At 44.3% G+C, this 23,831-nt stretch overlaps 1 pseudogene; it reads left to right on the top strand.

Moving 5' to 3' along the window:
• Positions 1-3,699: 3,699 nt before the first annotated feature.
• Positions 3,700-23,314, top strand: LOC111978215 (SUN domain-containing protein 1-like; annotated as a pseudogene).
• The last annotated feature ends 517 nt before the right edge of the window (positions 23,315-23,831 follow it).

Genomic DNA, 23,831 nt, shown 5'->3' on the forward strand with positions numbered 1-23,831 from the left:
GGGTATTTAGAAATTTTAATACCGTAAAAATAATTAAGTATTTTAAATGTTTTGGGTTGGGGGCACCCCTGCCTAGCGAGGGCTGCATGCTACACCACTGTTTATAACTATAAGTTAAGTATAACTATAAGAAATCTAAGATGTGTCAAATAAATTATATCCAGTGCAGGCTTCGGTTATGCATTTGGTTTGCTAACTTGCTAGCTAAGTGTCTAGATTTCATGATCAATCTTCTTGGTTAGAGCAGAGACATTCAATCCCCTCTTGGATCAAGATCCCTGTTGCCTCAGTTTTTTTTATAGCTCCCCTTGTGTGCACATTTGGTAATACTGTATACCCCGGTATGGTACAAAAAACGGTATGAAGGTATGAACATCTGGATACCGCACAACCCTCTACTCACCAGTGCTGGAGGTGACAACGGCGTGAACCAGGTGAGGCAGCAGGTAGSACAGTAAGGGTGGACGCATGGAAAGAGAAAATCACGTGAAGTTGGGCAGTTTCCAGAATTTTCTGAATATGCCTGCAGAAATGACTAGCAGGTCAAGATGAGGCTCTGTGCTTGATACTTGAAGAAACATGGAGATGTAAAGCAGTGTATTGGGTTTACCTTGATTGACTTAGTGACCAGGATGTAGAGGAAACCCATGAAGCCCAAGTCTTTGTAACAGTCAGTGATTAGGGTTCGTCTGGCCAAGGGAACTCCTGGTTTCTGTCAGGAAATCAAAATATATTGATCATTGATAATATATGATATGCCATTTAGCAGACGCCTTTATCCACAGGGACATAGTCATAAGTGCATACCTTTTATGTTTGGGTGGTCCCGGGAATCGAGCCCACAATCCTGACGTTACAAGCGTCATGCTCTATCAACGGAGCCATACAGGACCATTGATGACATGCTGATCATGTAATGAAAAATAATAACAAATCTGTCAACTTCCAATAGTTATGTTCATAAATCATATAACAATTACCTGAAGCCCCTCCAGCCAATTCCATAGGTTAGTGGGGTCCTTTAACTGAATGACTGACAAACACCTTAGTCTCGTAATAAGGGCAAAACACAGGAAAGCAGGCTCTCCCCATTATACAGGTGGATGTGGAATCTGTGAGGGCTACAGGAAAGAAATACCAGTAGACAAAATGTCAACCTATTTTCAGTCTACATTAAGCTTTCATAGCAGTGAGACAACTTCAGTTCTCAGAAGTACTAAAAACAATCCCTCTGACAAGTTATCTTTGGGGGGGCTGTGTATAAGCCACTCTATGCACTTCTGGGCAGGCTTGAGCAGGAAGTATGGAGACAGCCGTGTGAGAAACAGTAAGATGCCTGCGTCCAGTTTCTCGTTGACCTCCTTGGACTGGACACCGCGCTCCAGGCACACCGAGGCTTGGCTGAAGAGGGTCTCCTGGAACTCACTGAACGCAGGCTCGATGCTCAGGAGTTCCTCAAGCCCTGTGCACCCTGGGAACATGCAGGAGAAAAGGCAGTGGTAAGGTAAAGCAAGACATTAACAGTAGGCACATCAACTTACAACATTCTTCTTCTGTGGATTTTATGGCAGACTACAACCCCAAAAGGTGTATTGCCGCCACCAACTGGACAGGATTGGGGGGGGGGGGGAACAAGGTTAAAATAAAACCCATGTGAGATGGTTTTCCCTAACTTAATCCACCAAAAATAAAACATTTACAAAACCAAAACTTCTTCCTTCCTTTCAAATCTCCATATCTCCCTTCTATGACCTGAGAGGGTGGTACGTCGTGTCAATAGTCCATGCATCCCCTCCGTCAAAAACTCTGAGTCCCAGGAACCGTTCTGCCTCATCCACAATTCTATCTATTTTCCTGGACTTCCTCTCCACCTTCGCAATGGCATTAATCACCATAGCTATAAAGGCCACAAAGTCCACCTTCTTAATCTTTAACATTTCTTGGTCCTGCTGTTGAACGGCAACCCCTCCAGCCTTCCGTGAAGGCCTATCCACCACCATGGACTCAGGAGCACCACTCAAACTCTCAACCCTTTTAACAGCTGCTGCAAATGAAAAACTCTGGACAGCCCTGACTTTGGCCTCCTCATTCTCTTTCACCCTTGTGGGACATTCCAAAGACGTGGCTTCATGGTTCCCACCGCAATTACAACATGTGTGAGGATTGAAAATATGCTTGGCCTATAATGGGGGTGTCTGTGTGTGTGTGCTGGAAGTAACATTTTGCCCCAGATAGTGTGCTGAGAAGCTGTGGTTAACCTTGAGCGGGAACAGTATGTTTTCTATGCAGGTGTAAATAGCTCAACAATGTTGCAGAACCGTCTGTGTTAAGTGAGGACACGAAAAGCAGGAACCAAGCTTGTGTGACCTCAGTGTCTTGGGTGTGGGCGCGTAATCTACACAGCAACAGCGTCGGACAGTTGGAGCGCCAGGGGCTGGGACCAGCCTGTGCGCCAGCGATAGGCTGAGTAAAGTCTAAACCACACTTAGCCTCTACTCTGACAGGCCAGCTCAGAAGCGGGAACTAACTCTGTCAGAAGTATATTAGATGAACTTTGTCAGGAAACAAGTCAGTTCTCTGTTCTGCCCTGCGTGGTGATACAGAGAACCTGTATATACGAAAATTGCATTTACCATTTATCGCTTGAGTTTAATAAAAAATACTTAAAGTATATTCGGTGACTCTGAATCACATTTTATCCTGATACCAGATTTGATTGACGCAACCCTTTACACATATATCAAAACACATGATATTATCTTTTCAACAACTTGGACATCTCGGCTTCGCCCTTCTGCAAACACTTGAAACATGTCCAAAAGTTTTACAGTCACACTTAGTCTTGGAACCAATAATCTGACTTTGTAGTTTATATATCCCAACTGCAGTGGAGTAGGGAGAGACCATATCAAAAAACAAAAGAACATAACTTTTTCTTCATTCACCACACGATTCATCCGACAAGCATCAATCACTCCAGGAATATTTTAAATCTCTGCAACATCGACTTCCCACTTAACGCCATAAATGACCACCTTGACAGTTGCACTTTTCGGGCGAGACGCAAAACTAGCTCCTTCTGATCCAAAAGAACGAAATGTCAAAACATGCCCGCCTCTCGTAAAACTCACAGCATTCACTTTACCCAGCACTCTCTCCACCAGTTTGGATATCTCAAATGGTTTCTTCAAAATTGGTAATCCAGCCTGCTGCTCCTAAAACATACTCCTACAAGATAAGGGGCATTTCCATCACTGTATGCTACTTTGCTCCGTTTCCTATATTCAAATTCTCCTTGATTCCCCGCCATTATATTTACGCTCCACATCAGCCATCTTTTCAGCCGGCTGCCAGCCTAGCCTATGCTAGCTATTAAACTTCCAGCTTTGATAACAGTAGTTATTCGCTACTACATGACTCGGGCCAATTCTAACGGTATTTTATTTCCGATTCACGAAATGTACTTCAAAATCAAAGTGGCCAAACCACAACCATTATCTATTTCTTAAGTTAAAATATATATATATATATATATATATATACTATATTCAATGTAGTGAAAATACACAGCAGTCATTTTAGAATCTTCAAATAACATAAAAAGCTGTTGTCCGTGTAGATAAGAAAACAAAAGCACCGTGTTTTACTCCAGTCCAGGGTGGCGATAAAGCACCAGTGAAGTTTATTTACCGCCTCCATAAAACATCAGAAGAATATATGTTGGTCAGTCACCGACACCGTGGTCCGCGAAATAGTAGAGATTAGAGAAATGTCGATAACCTTACTCTTGTGAGATATTTTTAATTAATTGTTCATGGTTATATTGAGACTCACGTGTAAATGAAACGTTACTTTGGTTTGTAAGGATTCAGAGATTAGTTTTATTTTGAGAGCCTGCCACGCATCTTTGTCAAACTAACGTTAGCTATCTAATGTACACCTCCACGCTAGGTATATGACGGAGAAATGCTACTGTTCTGAGAAATCACTGCGCATCACCTGTCCCATCAGCCCAGCCAGGTAAGTGGAAACATCCAGTCTTTTTTACATTTTTATGTTCACCTTCATTAACCAGGTAACGTTAGGCTAGTTGAGAACAAGTTCTCATTTACAACTGCGACCTGGCAAAGATATAGCAAAGCAGTGCGACACAAACAACAACAGAGTTACACATGGAATAAACAAACATACAGTCATTAATACAATAGTCTATATACAGTGTGTGCAAATGAGGTAGGATAAGGGAGGTACGGCAATAAATAGGCCATAGTGGCGAAATAATTACAATATAGCAATTAAACACTGGAGTGATAGATGTGCAGAAGATGGGTGTGCAAGTAACGAAATTGTTGTTTGACAGTTCATTTTTCGCGGGATTCCGCCCACGGCAAATTACCATTGGGCGTGAGGCTCTCAGCCTCCCTTGAACATTGCGCTGATTGAGGGGATTCGATTATCTGTCCGGGGTGCCACAGTGTAGGAGATTGTATCGGGTGAAAATTGATTGCATTCGTTTTTGAACCGGGCTGCCTTCCGGGTGTGGGCAGGGGCGGCGTTCAGTAAGTTTTTCTTTCTGGATAGGTCAATTGAACGGAAACGGTGCTGTACTTAACGACCAGTTGAAACACTGGAAGGGGTTGGGTTGGTAAACTCTGGCAGCATGGCCACTTCCCTTTTATGGCAACGCATTGCTTCAAGCCACACCCACAAAACGAGAGCAAACGTAGTCACTTTAAAAACGTACAACGACGTTTTGGTTGAACGTGTCGTTCAGTACTACCATTCTACAACATAGCAAACGTTTACGCGAACTGAACGCAGGTGCCCTGCTCTGGTCGACGTTGATGTCGGCTCAAAAAAAAAGTGATGTAGGCTAAGAACGTGGAGTAATGAGTTTATTTTCATATAAACGATTTAACTGTCTCCCCAAATTAAGACTAGTCTGGAATTCAAAAATATGTTATATGGAAAAGAGGTATGTTTCTTTATGATGCACCATTCAGCCTTGACAACATGGCCGAGCTCGCAGATTACTGTTCATTATTTACTGTTCATCACTCACTGTTTTTAGTTATTCACTGTGTATTTATTCCTTGTCACTATTTTCTTTCACTCTACATTTTTGAAAAATAACATGTTAGTAAGGATTTCACTGTTAGCCTACACCTGTTGTTTATGAAGCATGTGACAAGTCACATTTGATTTCGATTTGAGAAGGGAGATGCTCCACTTTTGCCCATAGACTGGTGCACCGCGGTTCAGCTTAATCGAACTCCCTCGCTGATTGGTTCAAGTTTGAAAAGGCTACTGAAGTGACATTTGACATTCTCCCTTCACAATTTACCAAAGATGGTTGTGTGTAGCTACATGAGTTGCAAATTCTGGAGGAAAGAACAAGCAACACTAGTAGCTATTTCTCCCACTTTGTTGGGCGTTAGACATTTTGGAATTAAGATTTTTAATGACTGGAATTTTAACAGTTTATAACTGCCAGCTCGTGTGGCCACTTTCAATCCTGAGGGATAGATAATATTTTGATTGGGTAGTTTTAGGCCAGCGGTCTCCAACCTTTTCTAGCATGAGCGCTAATTTTTTTTTTATTAAACATGTCGGGAGCTACAATTTTTTTTTTCTTCTAGCTTTCAAATAGGCACATTCTTCTCTTTTATCCCCTGCAACTCTTCCCCCAGTCCTTGGTGTACAAGTGAAAATAGTGCACTGTTCTGTCAATATATCTGCTAAAATAATGGTTAAAAAACAGCTCTAAAGGGGGGCCCAAAAAAATCTGTTTTTTTTTCCCGTAAATTGTTTTCTCAGTTTTATTTTAAGGTTAACATTCATTTTTTATAAATCACTCTCAAATGTACAATTGTTCAGAGAAACAATGCAATTGGATGTTTTGTGTCCAAGTCAATGGTTAAATCCCGTAAGTATATATTTTTTTTAGGTCTGGAAGAAAATGTGACTTTTTTTGGTATAATCCCCTTCTAATTGTGCATCTGGCCCTTTTAATTGCGAGTCTAGTGAGTGCTGAATGTGCTGTCTTTGCCGGTCTAGCAATGGTTCTTTCTGTACAGCTGCTCATTTTATGGCAAAGTTAGCAAATTACAAGTAATAGATACAAATTATATACTTACTCATGATATACTTCTGCCAGGTAAGCCTACTTTGCAGCAGTGGTGTAAAGTACTTAAGTAAAAATTATTTGAAAGTAGTTTTTTGGGGTATCTGTACTTTACATTACTATTTATATTTTTGAYAATTTTTACTTTTACTTCACTACATTCCTAAAGAAAATAATTTACTTTTTACTCTATACATTTTCCCTGACACCCAAAAGTACTCGTTACATGTTTTATGCTTAGAAGGACAAGAAAATGGTCCAATTCACACACTTATCAAGAGAACATCCCTACCTCCTCTGATCTGGCAGACTCACTAAACGCATGCTTTATCTGTAAATTATGTCTGAGTGTTGGAGTGTGCCCGTGACTATCTGTAAATAAAACAAGAAAATTGAGCTCAGGTGTGTCATGTTTCCATTGATCATCCTTGAGATGTTTCTACAACTTGATTGGAGTCCACTTGTGGTAAATTCAATTGATTGGACATGATTTGGAAAGGCACATACATGTCTATATAAGGTCCCACAGTTGACAGTGCATGGAACAGCAAAAACCATGTCATGAGGTTGACGGAATTGTCTGTAGAGCTTGGAGACAGGATTGTGTTGAGGCATAGGCTTGGGGAAGGGTACCAAAACATTTTTGCAGCATTGAAGGTCCCCAAGAGCACAGTGGCCTCCATAATTCTTAAATGGAAGAAGTTTGGAACCACCAAGACTCTTCCTAGAGCTGGCTGCCTGGTCAAACTAAGCAATTGGGGGAGAAGGGCCTTGGTTAGGGAGGTGATCAAGAACCCAATGGTCACTCTGACAGAGCTCCAGAGTTCGTCTGTGGAGATGKGAGAACCTTCTAGAAGGACAAACATCTCTGCAGCACTCCACCAATCAGGTTTTTATGGTTGAGTGGCCAGACGGAAGCCACTCCTCAGTAAAAGGCACATGACAGCCCGCTTGGAGTTTTAACCTTTAATTAACTAGGCAAGTCAGTTAAGAACAAATTCATATTTTACAATGAAGGCCAAACCCTCCCCTAAACTGGACGATGCTGGGCCAATTGTGTGCCGCCCTATGGGACTCCCGATCACGGCCGGTTGTGATACAACCAAGGATCGAACCAGGGTCTGTAATGATGCCTCTAGTACTGAGATGCAGTGCCTTAGACCGCTGCGCCACTCGGAAGCTCCACTTAAAGGACTATCAGACCATGAGAAACAAGATTCTCTGGTCTGATGAAACCAAAGTTGAAGTCCTTGGCCTGAATGCCAAGCGTCACATCTTGAGGAAACCTGGCACCATCCCTACGGGGAAGCATGGTGGTGGTAGCATCATGCTGTGGGGATGTTTTTCAGCGGCAGGGACTGAGASACTAGTTGGRATTGAGGCAAAAATGAACGGAGCAAAGTACAGAGAGATCCTTGATGAAAACCTGSTGCAGAGCACTCAGGAYCTCAGACTGGGGTGAAGGTTYACCTTCTAACAGGACAATGACCCTAAGAACACAGCCGAGACAACGCAGGAGTGGCTTCGGGACCAGTCTCTGAATGTCCTTGAGTGGTCCAGCGAGAACCTGGACTTSAACTCGATCTAACATCTCTGGAGAGACCTGAAAATGGCTGCAGCGATGCTCCCCATCCAACCTGACAGAGCGAGAGGATCTGCAGAGAAGAATAGGAAAAACTCCCCAAATATAGGTGTGCCAAGTGTGTAGCGTCATACCCAAGAAGATTAATGGCTGTAATCAAAGGTGCTTCAACAAATTACTGAGTAAAGGGTCAGAATACTTATGTAAATATATTTCCCTTAAATTTTTAATACATTTGCAAAAATGTCTAAACCTGTTTTTGCTTTGTCATTATGGGGTATTGTATGTAGATTGAAGGGGGGGGGGACCAATTCAATCCATTTTAGAATAAGGCTGTAACGTAACAAAATGTGGAAAAAGCCAAGGGGTCTGAATACTTTACGAATGCACTGTAACTTTGCAGTCAACTTTGGCATTGCAGCTTCTTTTTGTATTTTTTTCAAGATTTTATTTAGTTGTAAGAATTTTTWAAGAAATTGCTCTTACATACCCACATTTTCTTGTAATTTATTTAATGAAAGAGAGCCATTATAATACATATGCTCAAAATGTATGATGCCACGTTGGGAAAAGGACTTAAAGATATTTGTCTTTAAATGCTGGAGATAATGTTGGGTTGTTCCAAAAAGCATATGGATTTATTCCGTTTCATGAATTTATGTACGTTTTCCCGAATTTGAATGAAAATCATTGGGTTGTCTTTTTTCTTTAAAGCCTTGGACCAACCCAAAGTAGTGAAATAAATATATATAAATATTTATTTATTTATTTATTTATTTATATGGCATTACATTTATGGCTTCAATACTCCTCCAAGCACAAGGATAGTCTGCTGTCCATTGTTTAAGTGAAGACAGTTGTGTGGCCCAGTAATACATTTTCATAGGAGGCAGTCCAAGACCTCCAGCTTTAATGTAAGTGTAAAACATTCAATTTGGCTCTTGTTCTTACCATTCCAAATAAAATTGGAGAGTAGGCCATTTATTTTCTTACAGAAGTTGGATGGAACTGAAACTGGTAAGGCTTGGACTAAATGCATCAACCGTTGTGATATGTTCACCCTACCTAACATAGAAATGGGAAGAGTTCTCCATCTCTGAACATCGGATTGAATCTTATCTRGTAAAGGAGGAGAGTAGTTGATTTTATAGGCCTCCTCCAAATTGCTTGGTATCAAAACACCCATGGCATGTGCCTTTGTCCATTTCCACTGAAATCTACTTTCCAAGTTTGAAAAGTCAACTGAAATTATTCCCACTTTCTAATTGTCTCCCAATTTACTTTGAATCCTGACACAGTACCATACGTGTCCAACAGTTACAAAAGAAATTATGACATAATGTTCTGGTTCAGATAAATACAGTAAAATGTAATCTGCATACAATGATATCACATGTTGTTATCCACCAATCTCTATTCCCAGGATTGAGCAATGGGTTCTGATTTATTGATGATAGGAGTTCCGTGKCTAAAGAAAATAAATAACTGGACAGAGGGCATCCCTGTCTTGTTCCTCTTAACTTAAATGGAGCTGAGATTAGTCCATTTCTACTTCTACCTGCTTTGGGGGATTTATACAATAGCTCAATCCAGGAAATAAATACCAGACCGAACGTGTGTTTTTTTTTAAAAGACTGCCCTCAAATATGCCCATTCCACTCTCAAATACTTTTTCAGCATACAATGATACTGCCACTTTTGGAAAGTTCAAGTTCCTGGTAAGAAGAAATCCTACTCCTTATGATCCCTGTTTGATCTAAGTGAATCAAGTTTTTTTTATTACACTGAACAAACATTAATGCAACATGCTACAATTTCAATGATTTTACTGAGTTCATTTCAGGAAATCAGTCAAATGAAATAAATTCATTGGGCCCTAATCTATGGATTTCATATGACTGGGAATACAGATATGCATCTGCTGGTCACATGTACCTTAAAGGTAGGGGTGTGGATCAGGAAACCAGTCAGAATCTGGTGTGAGCACCATTTTCCTCATGCATCTCCTTCACATAGAGTTGATCAGGCTGTTCCTGTGGAATGTTGTACCACTCCTCTTCAATGTCTGTGCGAAGTTGCTGGATATTGACGGGAACTGGAACACGCTGTCGTACATGTCGATCCAGAGCGTCCCAAATATGCTCAATGGGTGAGTATGCATGCCATGGAAAAACTGGGACATTTTCAGCTTCCAGGAATTCTGTACAGATCCTTGCGAAATGGAGCTGTGCATTATGCTGAAACATGAGGTGATGGCAGCAGATAAATGATACCACAATGGGCCTCAGTGTAACGGCTGTCGTCTTCCTCCTCGTCTAAGGAGGAGAAGTTTGAAGGATCGGAGGACCAATGCGCAGCGTGGTAATTGTTCATCTTATTTAATGAAAGTGAACAACTCAAAATACAAAAACAACAAAGTGAAAACCGAAACAGTTCTATCTGGTGCAGACACACAAAGACTGAAAACAACCACCCACAAAACCCAACAGAAAACAGGCTACCTAAATATGGTTCCCAATCAGGGACAACGAATGACAGCTGCCTCTGATTGAGAACCATATCAGACCAAACACAGAAAACCAACACAGAAATAGAAAACATAGATTACCCACCCAACTCACGCCCTGACCAACTAAAACAAAAGACAAAACAAAGGAACTAAGGTCAGAACGTGACACTCAGGATCTCGTCACGGTATCTTTGTGCAGTAAAATTGCCATCGATAAAATGCAATTGTGTTCGTTGTCAGTAGCTTATGCCTGCCCATACCATAACCCCAGCATGGGGCACTCTGTTCACAACATTTAAATCAGCAAACCGCTCACCCACATGACTCCTTACATGCTATCTGCCAGGTACAGTTGAAACTGGAATTAATCCGTGAAGAACATACTTCTCCAGCATGCCAGTGGCCATTTGAAGGTGAGTATTTGCCCACTGAAGTCAGTTACAACRTCGAACTATAGTCGGGTCAAGACCCTAGTGAGGATGAAGAGCACGCAGGTTAGCTTCCCTGAGACAGTTTGTGCAGAAGTTATTTGGTTGCGCGAACCCAGTTTCATCAGCTGTCTGTGTGGCTGGTCTCAGACGAGACCCGCAGGTGAAGAAGCTGGTTGTGGAGGTTCTGGGCTGGCATGGTTACACATGGTCTGTGGTCGTGAGGCGGCTTATGGTAGAGAAATGAACATTCAATTCTCTGGCAACAGCTCTGGTGGAATCATCAGAAATATAATAGTTTGGTTTAAGGAAATTGCCAATCAAAAGAAATGTTCTACCACAGCCACCATGTTATTTTTGGAAGCCTATACGTGAAAACTATTTCTAAATTGCATAATTTCAGTTTTTCTGAACTCCCTTCCCTCGCGGAGAAGAGGGACGCTTGCGCCAACGCTGGAACTCCGATTTAAACTGCTTATTTCGATTATAACCTTAATAAGCAGAGTTAAGTTTACATGACTACTGCCATAATCAGTTTAATATCAAATTATCATTAGTGTGCATGTAAACATACTCACTATCTTTTGGAATCAAGTAACCGTCATATGTCATGATTGAATGTCTGTTTCAGAGGTGTTCACGGGTCCAGGTCCAAATTTCTAACTTTCCCCTCAGGGTCGGGTCATGTTTGTTTGTCATTGGGTCTATGTAACTACAGCCGAATGGGCCTGACCACTGCTCTGCATAGCCTATGAATTGACTTATAGAAGGCCTAGCCAACATATAAAGACCTATTCGTTAAACAGAGAGCATTTYTTTTGTTTTTTTTGTCACTGGTCCATTAGGGTACGGATCGGGTCTAGGTCTTGTTGTTGTCGGGTCCGTCCGGGTCTGATTGTCCTGGGGTCTGTCCGCGTGCAACTTTTTGGAGCTGAGAACCTCTAGTCTGAACTATAACCAACTTGGTGTGTGTGCAGGAGCTGATGGGTAAGAACCGTGACAAACATGTCTTGTACTTTTTTCCCTGAGTACGAGAGGAAGAGGGACTGCTGTACCCATCAGCCTGGTCTCACTGCAGCTGTCCTGGGCCTGGCTCCCCTGGCCCAGACCCCAGACTGGGGATTTGGGTGAGACTGCTGAGTACTCACTGCTGTCCCACGGAGGGGCATAGAGTGCCCCTAGCAGGGGGCAGGAGGGGCAACAGACAAAGCAGCGGAAAGCACATAATTGGCTCTGCCAAGGCCCTCTGTAATCCTGTCAGCTTAATTTAGGACATGAATAGAAAGACATGGAGGGAAAGAACCGGAGAGCAGGGTGATTTGTTGGGTTTTTTACATGGGCAAGGGCCCTGGAGAGTTTCTCCTTTCGTTTATGAGATCATATTAAATAAGCTCTGGGACACTGATGTGGACACTGGGAATTGCCAGGGACCTCACGATATGATACTTAGGTGCCGATACGATATGTATTGCGATTCGATCATGTTCCAAACATATTGCTCACCATGTCTGCTGCAGAGCAACAAGAGACAGCCATGAGAATGAGTTTTGAACAGTCATGGAAATAAGTGTTAAACAAATTGGCTCTCTATTTTTGAAAAAGTTATGGAGGAAAAAAATATGGAGTTTTGGTGCAGTTACAGACTACTAGTGCAAAAATAATATTGCAATACAATATATCATAAAAGAACACCCCAATATGTAACTTTTTTGTGTTTTTTTCACAATATATATATATATTTTTTTAAACAAGTCTCTTCCTCCTTTTTGTAGTACCTAAGGACTGACATCACTCATCATGTCAAAGTGCATAATTCATAGATTGGTGTAATTGTTTTGTAGAGACAGGAGGAGAGGATAAGGGAGGGGGGAGTTTAATCTCTAATAGGCTTGTCTATCGCTGGCAACAGGAAGTAAACACGAAGCATTGGCTACATACAGTATTAAGTAGTGTTAAGTTGCCTGATCGCCCCTGTCTCGCGTGAGTGTCTGTGATGTTTGTCTGCTTTTCCCTGGGATGAGCGACGGTGACGAGAGGTGGACTCTGGAGAGCTGGGTGATGTGGGGGGGATCTGTATGTATCATCCTCTTTCATTATGTTCTTTGTCTGTGCGCTTGCCTATTTTTAGACAGCAGGCAGGGTTACTCCTGTTTGCTCTGTGTGTGTGTTTTATTATAGAGATTAGGTTTCAGGCTGTAATAGCCTGTCATGCATTGTTATATGGAAAGTTACCGTTACGTTGTACTACCGTTGTGCTATTCCCAACTGGGACTTCAGTTAGCCCAATGATCGTTTCTGGTATCAGTCGCATGTACAGATTTAGAAACGGTTTCAAAGGCGAACAATATGAATGCCGGGATTGTTCCTTGAGAGATGGCAACAACAGTTTGCTTTTTTTTCTTTCTCTTGGCAGGGCTACGTTGAGCATAACTCATCTCTGTTGAAATCTGGGCCAACTCTGGGCAAGGAATATGGGAGAAGTGTGTCTATAGCAGCTTCCAGTAGATGTAGGTCCCCAACTCTTGCTGTAATATCACCATGTTTAGAGAAGGCCCCATCATGTGGCCTCATTTCTCTTCCTGTGTTCTTTACTGTGATGGGGGAACATCAGTGCTCATTTCCTGTCAAACCAGCCCTGTGTGGTGACAGGGGAATAGAACAACCGCAGCCTCTCAGCTTAAGTTTTGCACTACTAGCAGAGGGTGACAGTGCCATTACGGTAAGATGTTTGCTGCCATTGGGGAACAATTGCGCCTTCCATGCTTTGTCTGCATGCTAGAGGAAGAGGAAGTTAAATACTAGGATCTATTTTGGTATTTTTGCGTGACATATGATTTTAGAATTAGAATCATTGATGTTGCCAATCAAATGATTCACTGTTTCTTAGAAAATGACATGTTTATTATATGAATTTTAATCTAAATGCATTCCTGTCTTTTCGTCCTTGTTTTCCCAGCTCCAGCTTCTTAACAACAGCCCTGGACTTTGAGAAGGAGCACAGGATCACTCCAGTGTTTTCGAGTCTCCCAGGATGTCTCGGCGGAGCCTGCGTCTGCACACTATCACTGGTCTCTATGGCGACGACAGCCTAGACTCTAATCTGAACCACAACGTGTACCACGGTGCCTCCTTCAGCGCAGGAGGAGCCAGTCGCAGAGAGTCCAAGTAAGTGATGCTGCTGCTGCCCTGGGGTTCCTTCTATGGATTTGGGCCTGCGTGTTACATCCAGTGGCTTCCATGTCTAATCTGACTGTTCACTTCTCCCTCTCCCAGGGGGTTGAAGAGCAGGAGGTCTCAGCAGCACTCTGTCTCCTGCTCCCAGTCTCTGCTCTGCACCACGCCCCGTAAGAGCCAGCATGGCTCCCAGCAGCACAACAGCAGCGTGACCGCCAGTGACGCCTCCATGCTGGACGAGTCGTGCATCCAGGAGCGCACGCTGGTCGGCAGCTTCTGGGGTTTGGATGAAGCTTCTGAAGATAAAAGTATTTTATTTATTTATTTATTTTACGACCTTATCGATCACAATTACTTGTCATGCTTGAGACATCAGTGTCTTGAATGGATTCCTTTTAAAAAGGCCAATTTTGTGTTTCATTATCAAATCTGTCTGTGCGTTACAGAGCGGACCATGACGGTAGACCACAGTATGTGTGGGACCAATGGAGACATTAACTCTGTACAGACCCAGACCTCCATGGTGAACGGTAGCTTTTGTAAGGACTTCCCTATCCCCTCGGACAGACATGAGGCTCTAAGCACCCACTCCTCGTCCTCCACTGGTGCCTGCTCTGCCACCAGCTACCAGGCCCTGACAGCCCCCTCTACGTCCCCTCCCTCCATGGTCTACGCCAGGGACAAGAGCCGCAAGCACAAAACGGGTGAGAGCCAAGTACTATAATATGTATGCGCTCAGTACTGCATGTGTTGTATCTGGGAGTGTTTTTCCTTCCCATTCCATTTGAAGGCATATCATCCACAGTGTTTTTTTGTTGTTGTTGTCATTGCTGATGCACRAGTATGTCAATTTTCATTTTCTTACATTTGACATTCATTGTGATTTTGTGCATTTTCAATAAAGTTGAATCGATTTGATTCAGGTCTGCTGGTGTCCGTCTCRGACACCTGTGTGCRTGTGAGCAGGAGGRCAGCAGCCTCTGTGGCATACGTCTTCTCACTGCTCTTAAAGAGTGTACTGATGAGGACACACAAGAATGGAGAAGGTATCASCTTCTGCGCCGGCTCGGCTTCTTGCTGTCTTTACAGCGCCAGCGTTGCCTTTCACTCTCTCTCTCATATCTGCCTTGCAGCGTCCCACTTTTGTGTCATAAATAATGCGGATAGCGGATAATTCAACGTTTTAGTTGGGTCTCAACTTTTTCCTGCATTCTTAACAGCGGCGTAGTGCTGAGATAGGCTACCACCACATGATTTGCATAGGCTGTCAGGAAATCTGACAATGCTTTGCTAAAGTGCAACATAATCATACAATCTGGATTATTKGCCCCCTTTTTCTCCCCAATTTCGTGATTACGATCTTGTCTCGTYRYTGCAACTCCCCAACGGGCTCGGGAGAGGCGACGGYCGAGTCATGCRTCCTCCGAAAACATGACCCGCCAAACCGTGCTYCTTAACACCCGCTCGCTTAACCTGGAAGCCAGCCGCACCAACGTGTTGGAGGAAACACCGTTCAACTGACGACTGTAGTCAGCCTGCAGGCACCCGGCCCGCCACAAGGAGTCGCTAGAGTGCCAAAGAAAGCCCCCACCGGCGAAACCCTCCCCTAACCTGGACGACGCTAGGTCAATTGTGCGCCGCCCAATGAGACTCCCGGTCACGGCCGGTAATGACACAGCCTGGGATCGAACCCCAGGCTGTAGTAACACCGCAATGCAGTGCCTTAGACCGCTGTGCCACTCGGGAGGCCGGATTATTCCCTTTTAATATCCTCTGTCTCTTTCGGTGGGCTGTGGTCAGTATTAGACACCAGTCTGCAACATAGCAGTAGGGCAGCTGCTTCCACAGTGTCTGTAGTGACTGGGCTCATACAGGCTGCTCTGCTGAAGATGGGCAGTGGGGGCAGGAAATGTGTTAATGGAGGTATTCCACTTTGCWTTTTTAAAGGCTGAAAGATTATTCATCGGGGTTGGGCATCCACAAGTCAGGTGTTGCATGATTTGCATGGGACTGTACTTAGTTGTCACTGGTTGAAACTTGATGTTAGGAATACCCCTGCTTGCAATCTCTTGCACTGTAMTGAATCTGCACTGACACTGGAGGTTGCAGTGGCTGTGTGAATGACCATGGTGGCTCTCACTGCTGACTGACTAACCTAAAACTCCTCGTCACCTGCTTCTGACTGTCCTCTATCTTTCTCAACAGGGGGACAGAGGCTGACACTAACACAGCTTTTCCTGCCTACAGCTTTCTCACTCCTTTTAACATCACTCCACCTTCCTATTCGGCTGTTTGTATGGCACTTTTACCCCACAGATTTCACCCTCTATCTCCCAAACAAATGGGCTACCTTCGCTTTGGCTATTGCCCTGGTGACATGCAAATTCGCTCTCTCGGCCTGCGTTCAGGTGAAGAAAGGGAAAGAGGGATGCTCGACYGATATGTAGCTGTGCTAGTTTTTATCTGATTTTCTTTCTTATTGGTTGCAGCTCTCTCCAGCTACTGCGGAAGCATGCATGTGAAGGAGTTGGGGACTGACGGGAAGCGCACRAATCTGATTGGCTCTCTGTGTGAGTAACTGACCTCCACACCGATATCTTTGCTTGTGCATGAACCCTTGACTATGTACTACAAGGCGAYGTGTTTTCTGTGAATAATAGAAGAATGTGAGTTGGTGTTATTTGTCATGTAAGCCTATGTAACCTTTGTGACGACACACACCTGCCACGTACTTTTTGTTAGTGTACTCTTGGTAGAGGATATGTCAGTCGCACAACTGAATGCATTCAATCAGAGAGGTGCTGCCTTAATCGACGTCTTCGGCGCCGGGGAATAGTTGTTGTTGTTGGGAGGTTAACTGTCTTGCTCAAGGGAAGAACGGCAGATTTTTCAACCTTTGCCGGCTCGGGGATTCGAACCATCGACCTTTTGGTTACTGGCCATGAGCTCTTAACTGCTAGGCTACCTGCCTTTTTAGCCTGCCTCTCTCAAAACATTTTTATTTTCATGTTTAATTTCTGCCTTTGCTGCTCATCCACCCTGCTGATGCTAATAGGTGATGACTGCAAACGGAAGCAGCACGCAGAGACACACGCAACCTACACCACATGGGCCTCCCGGTCACACCACGTGTTGGGAGCACTGTGGCTCGCCGCTGTTTACACAGGTTACCTATTAATCCAGCAAACTCTGGCCTATCCTGATATACTTGAAACGAGTTCTACATTTAGTCCTTATTTTACTGTCGTATGTAAGTAGATGAAGTTATGTTTTGGTCCCCAGGCTCAAGTGTGTTGTGGGTTGGGCAGGAGGCAGGCTCAGCTGTCTGGGCCGTGATGAGGAGGATGCTGTCGGTTCCCTGGTTGGCAGTTAGGTCCCCAGGTCATAATTTTGCCGTGTGTAACCAGCCTCCAGATACACCCCTGCATGATACCTCCTAGTCCTAGTCTCCCCATGGCTAGTTTGTGTGTCTGCCTACCTAACGTGAAACCCATTAGAATGRTGGCTTGGAGTATATCTATCTCTCTAACCTTTTCCCATTTAAGATGACTAACTGCCGTTTAACATTCTTACCTGTCTCATTTCCTTTGCGTTTCGTCATTTCTAATTCACTGCTCTATGCGTTAGGCTAGGAAACTGCAGAGACTGTCTGCAGAAGTGATCCCCCCCTCTGCCTGCTGCTTCTGTCTCTCTGGGCATTTTAAAGTTGGTGCCAAGAATGGGAGCGATTTGTCACACTGTACAGGAGTTTGATTGGAGTGGTGCGATTTGCTAAAGCTGTGCTCTCCTTGAAAAAGGCTCCTCTCTGCTGTACTGTGCATCTACGCTGACAGAGAACACTTTTGCTCAGCCTTCTTTATCGCCTCTGTCTGTACTAACTAACCCCGTAACCTGTTGCACTGCATTTATGTCCTTGCCTCTTACCTCATCTGGTGAATGTACTTGATTCTCTAATCCTTAGTGCTGTGTTTACGTGCCTCGTCTACCCCTCCCGCCTCCTGAAGAACGCTCACTAATCTGCTCCCTGTCTGTCTTTGTGTGTACAGGCAAGGCAGCGACGGGGGTCTTCTGGTGGCTTGGGACTGGATGGTACCATCTGGTTACCCTTCTCTCTCTGCTCAACATCTTCGTCTTGACACGGTGAGTCTCTTGGGCCTGAGAGTAATACTCAAGGAACCGGTAACTGCCCAAMTAAAGGAAACGCCAACATAAAATGTACTCAAGTGTTTCCATTATTTTGGCAGTGACCTGTATGTGGTAGTGGATGGAGCTCCATAATATGTGATCACACTAACAAGTGTTTTTCTGTTGTCGTAGTTACCCTGCCAAGCTCCTCAAACTCCTGTTGATTTTGCTCCCATTCCTCATCCTACTGGGTGAGTAGCACCGCTCTCGGTGTCCATCCCAAAGCTCTCATGCTGCTTATCCATAGTACTGAACAATCACCCACTGTGACCTCTTCCGTCTCCTAAATCCTCCGTTCTCGATGTTCTCCCAGCTCTGTGGCACTGGGGTCCGTCCAGCCTGCTGTCTGTATTGCCTGCCGTTAACGTCACTGAGTGGAGGACGGCCTACCCCCTCAGTTTCACCTCTGCCCAAGTCCAGACCAAAGACGGGCAGTCCACCATGACTCCACCACCACTACCACCAGCTGTCTCACAGGTAGGAGGGGTGTTGATGCACGTATTCAATCAACCATTATATAAYTGTCAGCTTCCTTAAGACCTTCCAATTCTATGGATAAGGCCTGATACTCTGTATAGCTGACCTGACCCCTATCCCCCTCCACTGTATGTGAACAGCCAGGCAGTGTGGCCGTGTCTGTGGACTCCGAGCACCTGGCCCAGTTGGAGCAGAGGCTGGCCCAACTGTGGGAGAAGGTGGAGGGAAGGGGCCAGAGGCAGGAGCAGCAGCACGGAGAAGTGCTGGGTCTCTACCATTCTCTACGAGAGCAGCTGGACACCCAGATGGACAGGGACGGCATGGGGCTGTGGGTGTCTGGCCTGCTGGAGGAGAGACTCACCCTACTGAGGAGAGAGCTGGASAAGGATGCAGCACTGCAGAGGGAACAGGTGACTCTCCAGGTTGGATAGTCAGGGGTCCATTTCAGGGAGCAGATAGTAATTGTGCTTGTAATGAAAAGTAAATGAGTATATAATTTGGTCCGCTTACTTGGGTAACTTAAAAAATATATATATACTTTCTTTTTTTTTCTTTTTTACCTCTSCTCATTAATCTCTTCCTGTGTTGTGCAGGAGCAGGATGTGATGCTCATTAATCTCTTYCTGTGTTGTGCAGGAGCAGGTTGTGGTGCAGCAGCAGGGCCAAGAGTCTCGTCTTGCTCAACTAGAGGTTCTACTGCAGACACTGGCTGCCAAGACAGAGGTACACATCCATAGATCCTATACTACGTTCTATGTATAGCCCCCRTCCCCACAGAAGGCCTTTTGCCCTCACTGTAAATTAGAATTTGTTCTTAATCGACTTGCCTGGTTAAATAGAGGTAAAATATTTTATATAAATGTACAGACCTTACTGTTGAACCTGTATAAAATGTATTTGTTGTCATATATCCATGTTATGTTGATGATGTCTTCAGGAGGTGCAGAGGAGGCAAGTTGAGACTGCCAGTGCCACGCCAGTTCCTGCGCCAGTCAGGTGAGTTCAGCACACAACCCTTTGCCTTTGGATTGTAATAGTTGAATGAAATCACGAGTGGTGTTTAATATTGCTCCCTGTGTGTGCCCTTCGATTGTGGGTGTGGACAGTGAGTCCCATGATGCCTTGCTGGCGGAGGTGCAACGGCTGGAGGCGGCACTGGGGAGCATTAGGCAGGACCTGCAGGGGGTGATGGGATGCCAGGGCATGGGTGACCGCTTGGACAAACTCCATGACATGGTGAGTTGCTTGCGCTCTCTCTCTCTGTTCTATACATGCATTGCTCCAGTATGTGCCTTTCCAGATGGCCTCTTCCATTCCTTTGAATAGCTGGTCCTATATAGACACTCAATATTATATCTGACTGAATCTCAGCATAATATTTTTTCCTGAAGATCTTTTATATAAATCCGCTCTGTTGACCCTTGACCTCTGTGGTTGTGACAGGTGTCTGAGCAGGTGTCTCCCCAGGTGAGGCGGGAACTGCGGATCCTGTTCTACGGCAGTGAGCAGGCCGGAGATTCCGAACCCGGGGAGAAGGAACTCCCTGAGTCGCTACTGCAGTGGCTGTCTGAGCGTTATGTGAGCGGGGCCGACCTGCACGCCTCTCTGGCCTCCCTGGAGCTCAGCATCCTGCAGAACGTGAGCCTGCAGCTTGAGGAGAGCAGGGCCAGGCAGGAGATGCTCAGCACTGAGACTGTCTCTCAGACCGTGATGCACACTGTTGGGGCCGGGATGTCCGAGGAGGTAGGTTGTTTGATTTTGTGAAGAAAAAACATTTATCGTTTTTGTTGGTTGAATAATTTGTTTTTGTAGTTTTTATCCCCCTTTTCTCCCCAATTTTGTGATATCCAGTTGCGGTCTTGTCTCATCGCTGCAACTCCCCAACGGGCTCGGGAGAGGCGAAGGTCGAGTCATGCGTCCCCCGACCCGCCAAGCTGCGCTTTTTAACACCCGCTCGCTTAACCCGAAAGCCAGCCGCACCAATGTGTCGGAAGAAGCACCGTTCAACTGACAACCGATGTCAGCTTGCAGGTGCCCGGCCCACCACAAAGAGTCACTAGAGTGCGATGAGCCAAGTAAAGCCTCCCCAGCCAAACCCTCCCCTAACCCGGACGATGCTGGGCAAATTGAGCGCCRCCCAATCGGACTCCCGGTCACAGCCGGTTGTGACACAGCCTAGGTCACGGCCGGAAGTGACGCCGCAACACTGCGTTGCAGTGCCTTAGACCGCTGCGCCACTCGGGAGGCCATATATACTTTTTTAATATTGTTTTAAATTAGATTCAGTGTTTTAAATGACTTATTTCTTGTCTGTCTGCATTATTCCAGTTCCTCACCCAACAACTCTGTTCCCCTCTTGCTCCTCCAGCATGTGCAGCTGATGGTGAAGAATGCTCTGAAACTCTACTCCCAGGATCGGACCGGCCTGGTGGATTACGCTCTGGAGTCTGGAGGTAAAGTTTCACAGCTGTTGTGGTGGCGGGGTGTGGAGACCTACGTTGACTGTTTGTCTACTGCCTATTATTTAGAATGATCTGTTTTGGCTTTGTACAGTACACTGTTTCTGCTGTGACTGGCTTCAGCTATGCCCTCGTTGTGAGGGTGGCTGACATTTGTGTACGGTCGTGAAAGTGACATCATGGCTACGTGTGTGCAGGTGGCAACATCCTGGGCACTCGCTGCTCTGAGACGTATGAGACAAAGACGGCACTGATGAGTCTGTTCGGCCTCCCACTCTGGTACTTCTCACAGTCTCCTCGCGTGGTCATACAGGTACGACTCAAGTCACCACATGAGACTAGTCTTTTTTTTGATGGCTTGGTGATTTTTATTACATTAATGGATTATATTGGGAGCGTTTTAGTTCCTGATACTGCCTAGCCAACCCATTCATCCACTGGTCTGATCTCAATGCTCTCTCTTCTACTGCAGCCTGACGTCCATCCAGGGAACTGCTGGGCGTTTCAGGGTTCCCATGGTTACCTGGTGATGCGTCTTTCCATGAGGATCGTGCCCTCTGCCTTCTCATTGGAGCACATCCCCAAAGACATGTCGCCAACAGGCAACATCAACAGCGCCCCGCGCCATTTTAACGTCTATGTAAGCCACACTGCTTACCCAATTTAACATTTCACATGTTGGTTATTACTGTCTTTACAAGCCATTCAGAAGAACACCTAGTAGATGCTCAAGTCAGTCACGTTTACTGTGAATGTGCTCTGGTGAAGCAGTACTGATTGACACACTTACYGCTGTGGCTCTCTGCTGTTTTCTAACTGTGTCGTCGGTTTCCAGGGTCTGGATGATGAATACCAGGAGGAGGGTAAGCTACTTGGCAGCTATACCTACCAGGAGGATGGGGACGCGCTACAGACTTATCCCGTCACCGTAAGTACACTTCAACACTGCCTCAACGGGCTTGATTGGTCAGATGTAGATGTTATGTAAGTAGTCCACATGCAGTGTTCGGGAGTAGTGAAGTACATGTTGTTTAACTRCATTTTGCAGTAGCTTGGTGGTASATGAACTTAATTCAAATCTTGGTGGTTTTTTTCAGTAGTTAGTTATACTGCTACACAGCAAAAAAGTAACTAACTATTGGAACTACACACTGTTTTTGCAAAAAGAAAATGAAATATGCAAGAATGTCCTTTTTCGCTATCAGAMCTTCCTAATTCTCACTTGAAAACACATTTTTGTGTTTAATAGGCTCAATTACACATTGTGTTAAAATCTGATTCCAGAGTGATCTGTTCTTGCAATTGTTCGTCTATGACATTTCAGATTTTAGATATGATAATCTATCACAAAGTAGCTTGGATGTAGTGAACTACTGTTTCAAAGTAGCTTTAGTTAAGTAAACTACAGTATATTTAGCTTGCTTTAGCATCTTAAGTAATTGGTAGTTTGGTAAACTATGATTTCAGARTAGCTTTCCCGACACTGTCCACATGGCATTTATCTCTAGCACTATTAGAGATGGTGACTTGGCAAGTTATAGGTCTTGCAACTTGAGTGTAAACTGAGTGTCCTATGCTATCTATCCACAGGAGGAGAACGATGAAGCCTATCAGACCATTGAGKTTCGGGTGCTGTCCAACTGGGGACACACGGAGTACACCTGCCTCTACCGCATCAGAGTGCACGGTCACCCCAGTATCAACTGATGGCACAGAGCAGACCACCCTGCCTACATTTGAATGTTCTGCGGATGACTGGAGGCATATTATGCAAAAAATTATTGATGACAATCAGTGCTTTACTACTGGTTGAAAAATGTTTCAAGTACATTTTTCTCAGTCTATTTAGACATGAGCTATACGTATTCTGAGACCAAACTGGATTCTTGCGTGTTGAGCCCCTTCTCGCACATGGTTAAACCAGGTGCATGTTCTCTTACGAATAATGTGAACGTGTACATTTTGTCAATAGTATACATTTTGTCAATAGTATGTCATTTTAAGTCTACTAATGTCAAATGCTTTGAAAGATGTATATGCTGCAGTTATTAAAATGTTGATTTCGTTTGTTTTTTAAAGGGAATTACTGCTCAAGTAAGTTAAGGATATCTTGCACTGGTCCCTTCAGCCACAGAAATCAGGCTTTGACCATTAACSTTTTATCGATAATTTAAAAGTGCCCAGTTGTAAATCTCATTATTTATTTGTTTGTCCCGACTTACTGATTTAGCAATCTGTGTAATATATTTTTGTAAAKGCTTTTCAGACTATTTGTAAAATTGGCTTGGGACTATACAGGTGTTTTTTTTTWAATATAATTTTATTTTTGTCTTTTGTAACTTGTAAGAAATGTTCAAATAAAGACCTTCATTTCCAGTTSTTGTAAAGTAACGGTCATTGATTTTAAAAAGTAYTTTTGCTTTTTTAAATAACTTTGAAAGGAAATGTTAGGCTGAGAAGTTTTAAAAAATGTGGATGTTTTGTTTTATCATGCCCCACAGGCACAGCTTGGTTAAAGTCTGATTCTCCACCCATCTTCCTGAAGTGTGCCCCCATTCACACAGATTCTGACCCATYATGTCCAGTCCAGTAAATGGCAATAATGCTATATGGACAGTTTTTATATCCTAGACTGAACAGAGAAAATGCTCGGTGCAGAATTCTCAAATGCAGCAGTCCCTAGTCCTAGCTTGTCATCTGGGGTGGTAGTGGGGTAGTGGGGTGGTAGTGGGGGTCGCTATACTCAACAATAAGGGAGGGGCAGCAGTAGCAAAGAGTAGCTATATTCTCTCACAGGAGCTGCTCAATGAATGCGACTCATGCTGCTTTTTGACTGTAACAGCAGYGTTACACTAGTGTATACACCCTGATTTTTTTACTAGGGAAGTGTTTC

Source organism: Salvelinus sp. IW2-2015, linkage group LG18 (assembly GCF_002910315.2).
Source record: "Salvelinus sp. IW2-2015 linkage group LG18, ASM291031v2, whole genome shotgun sequence".
In the NCBI taxonomy this organism is placed as follows: Eukaryota; Metazoa; Chordata; class Actinopteri; order Salmoniformes; family Salmonidae; genus Salvelinus; species Salvelinus sp. IW2-2015.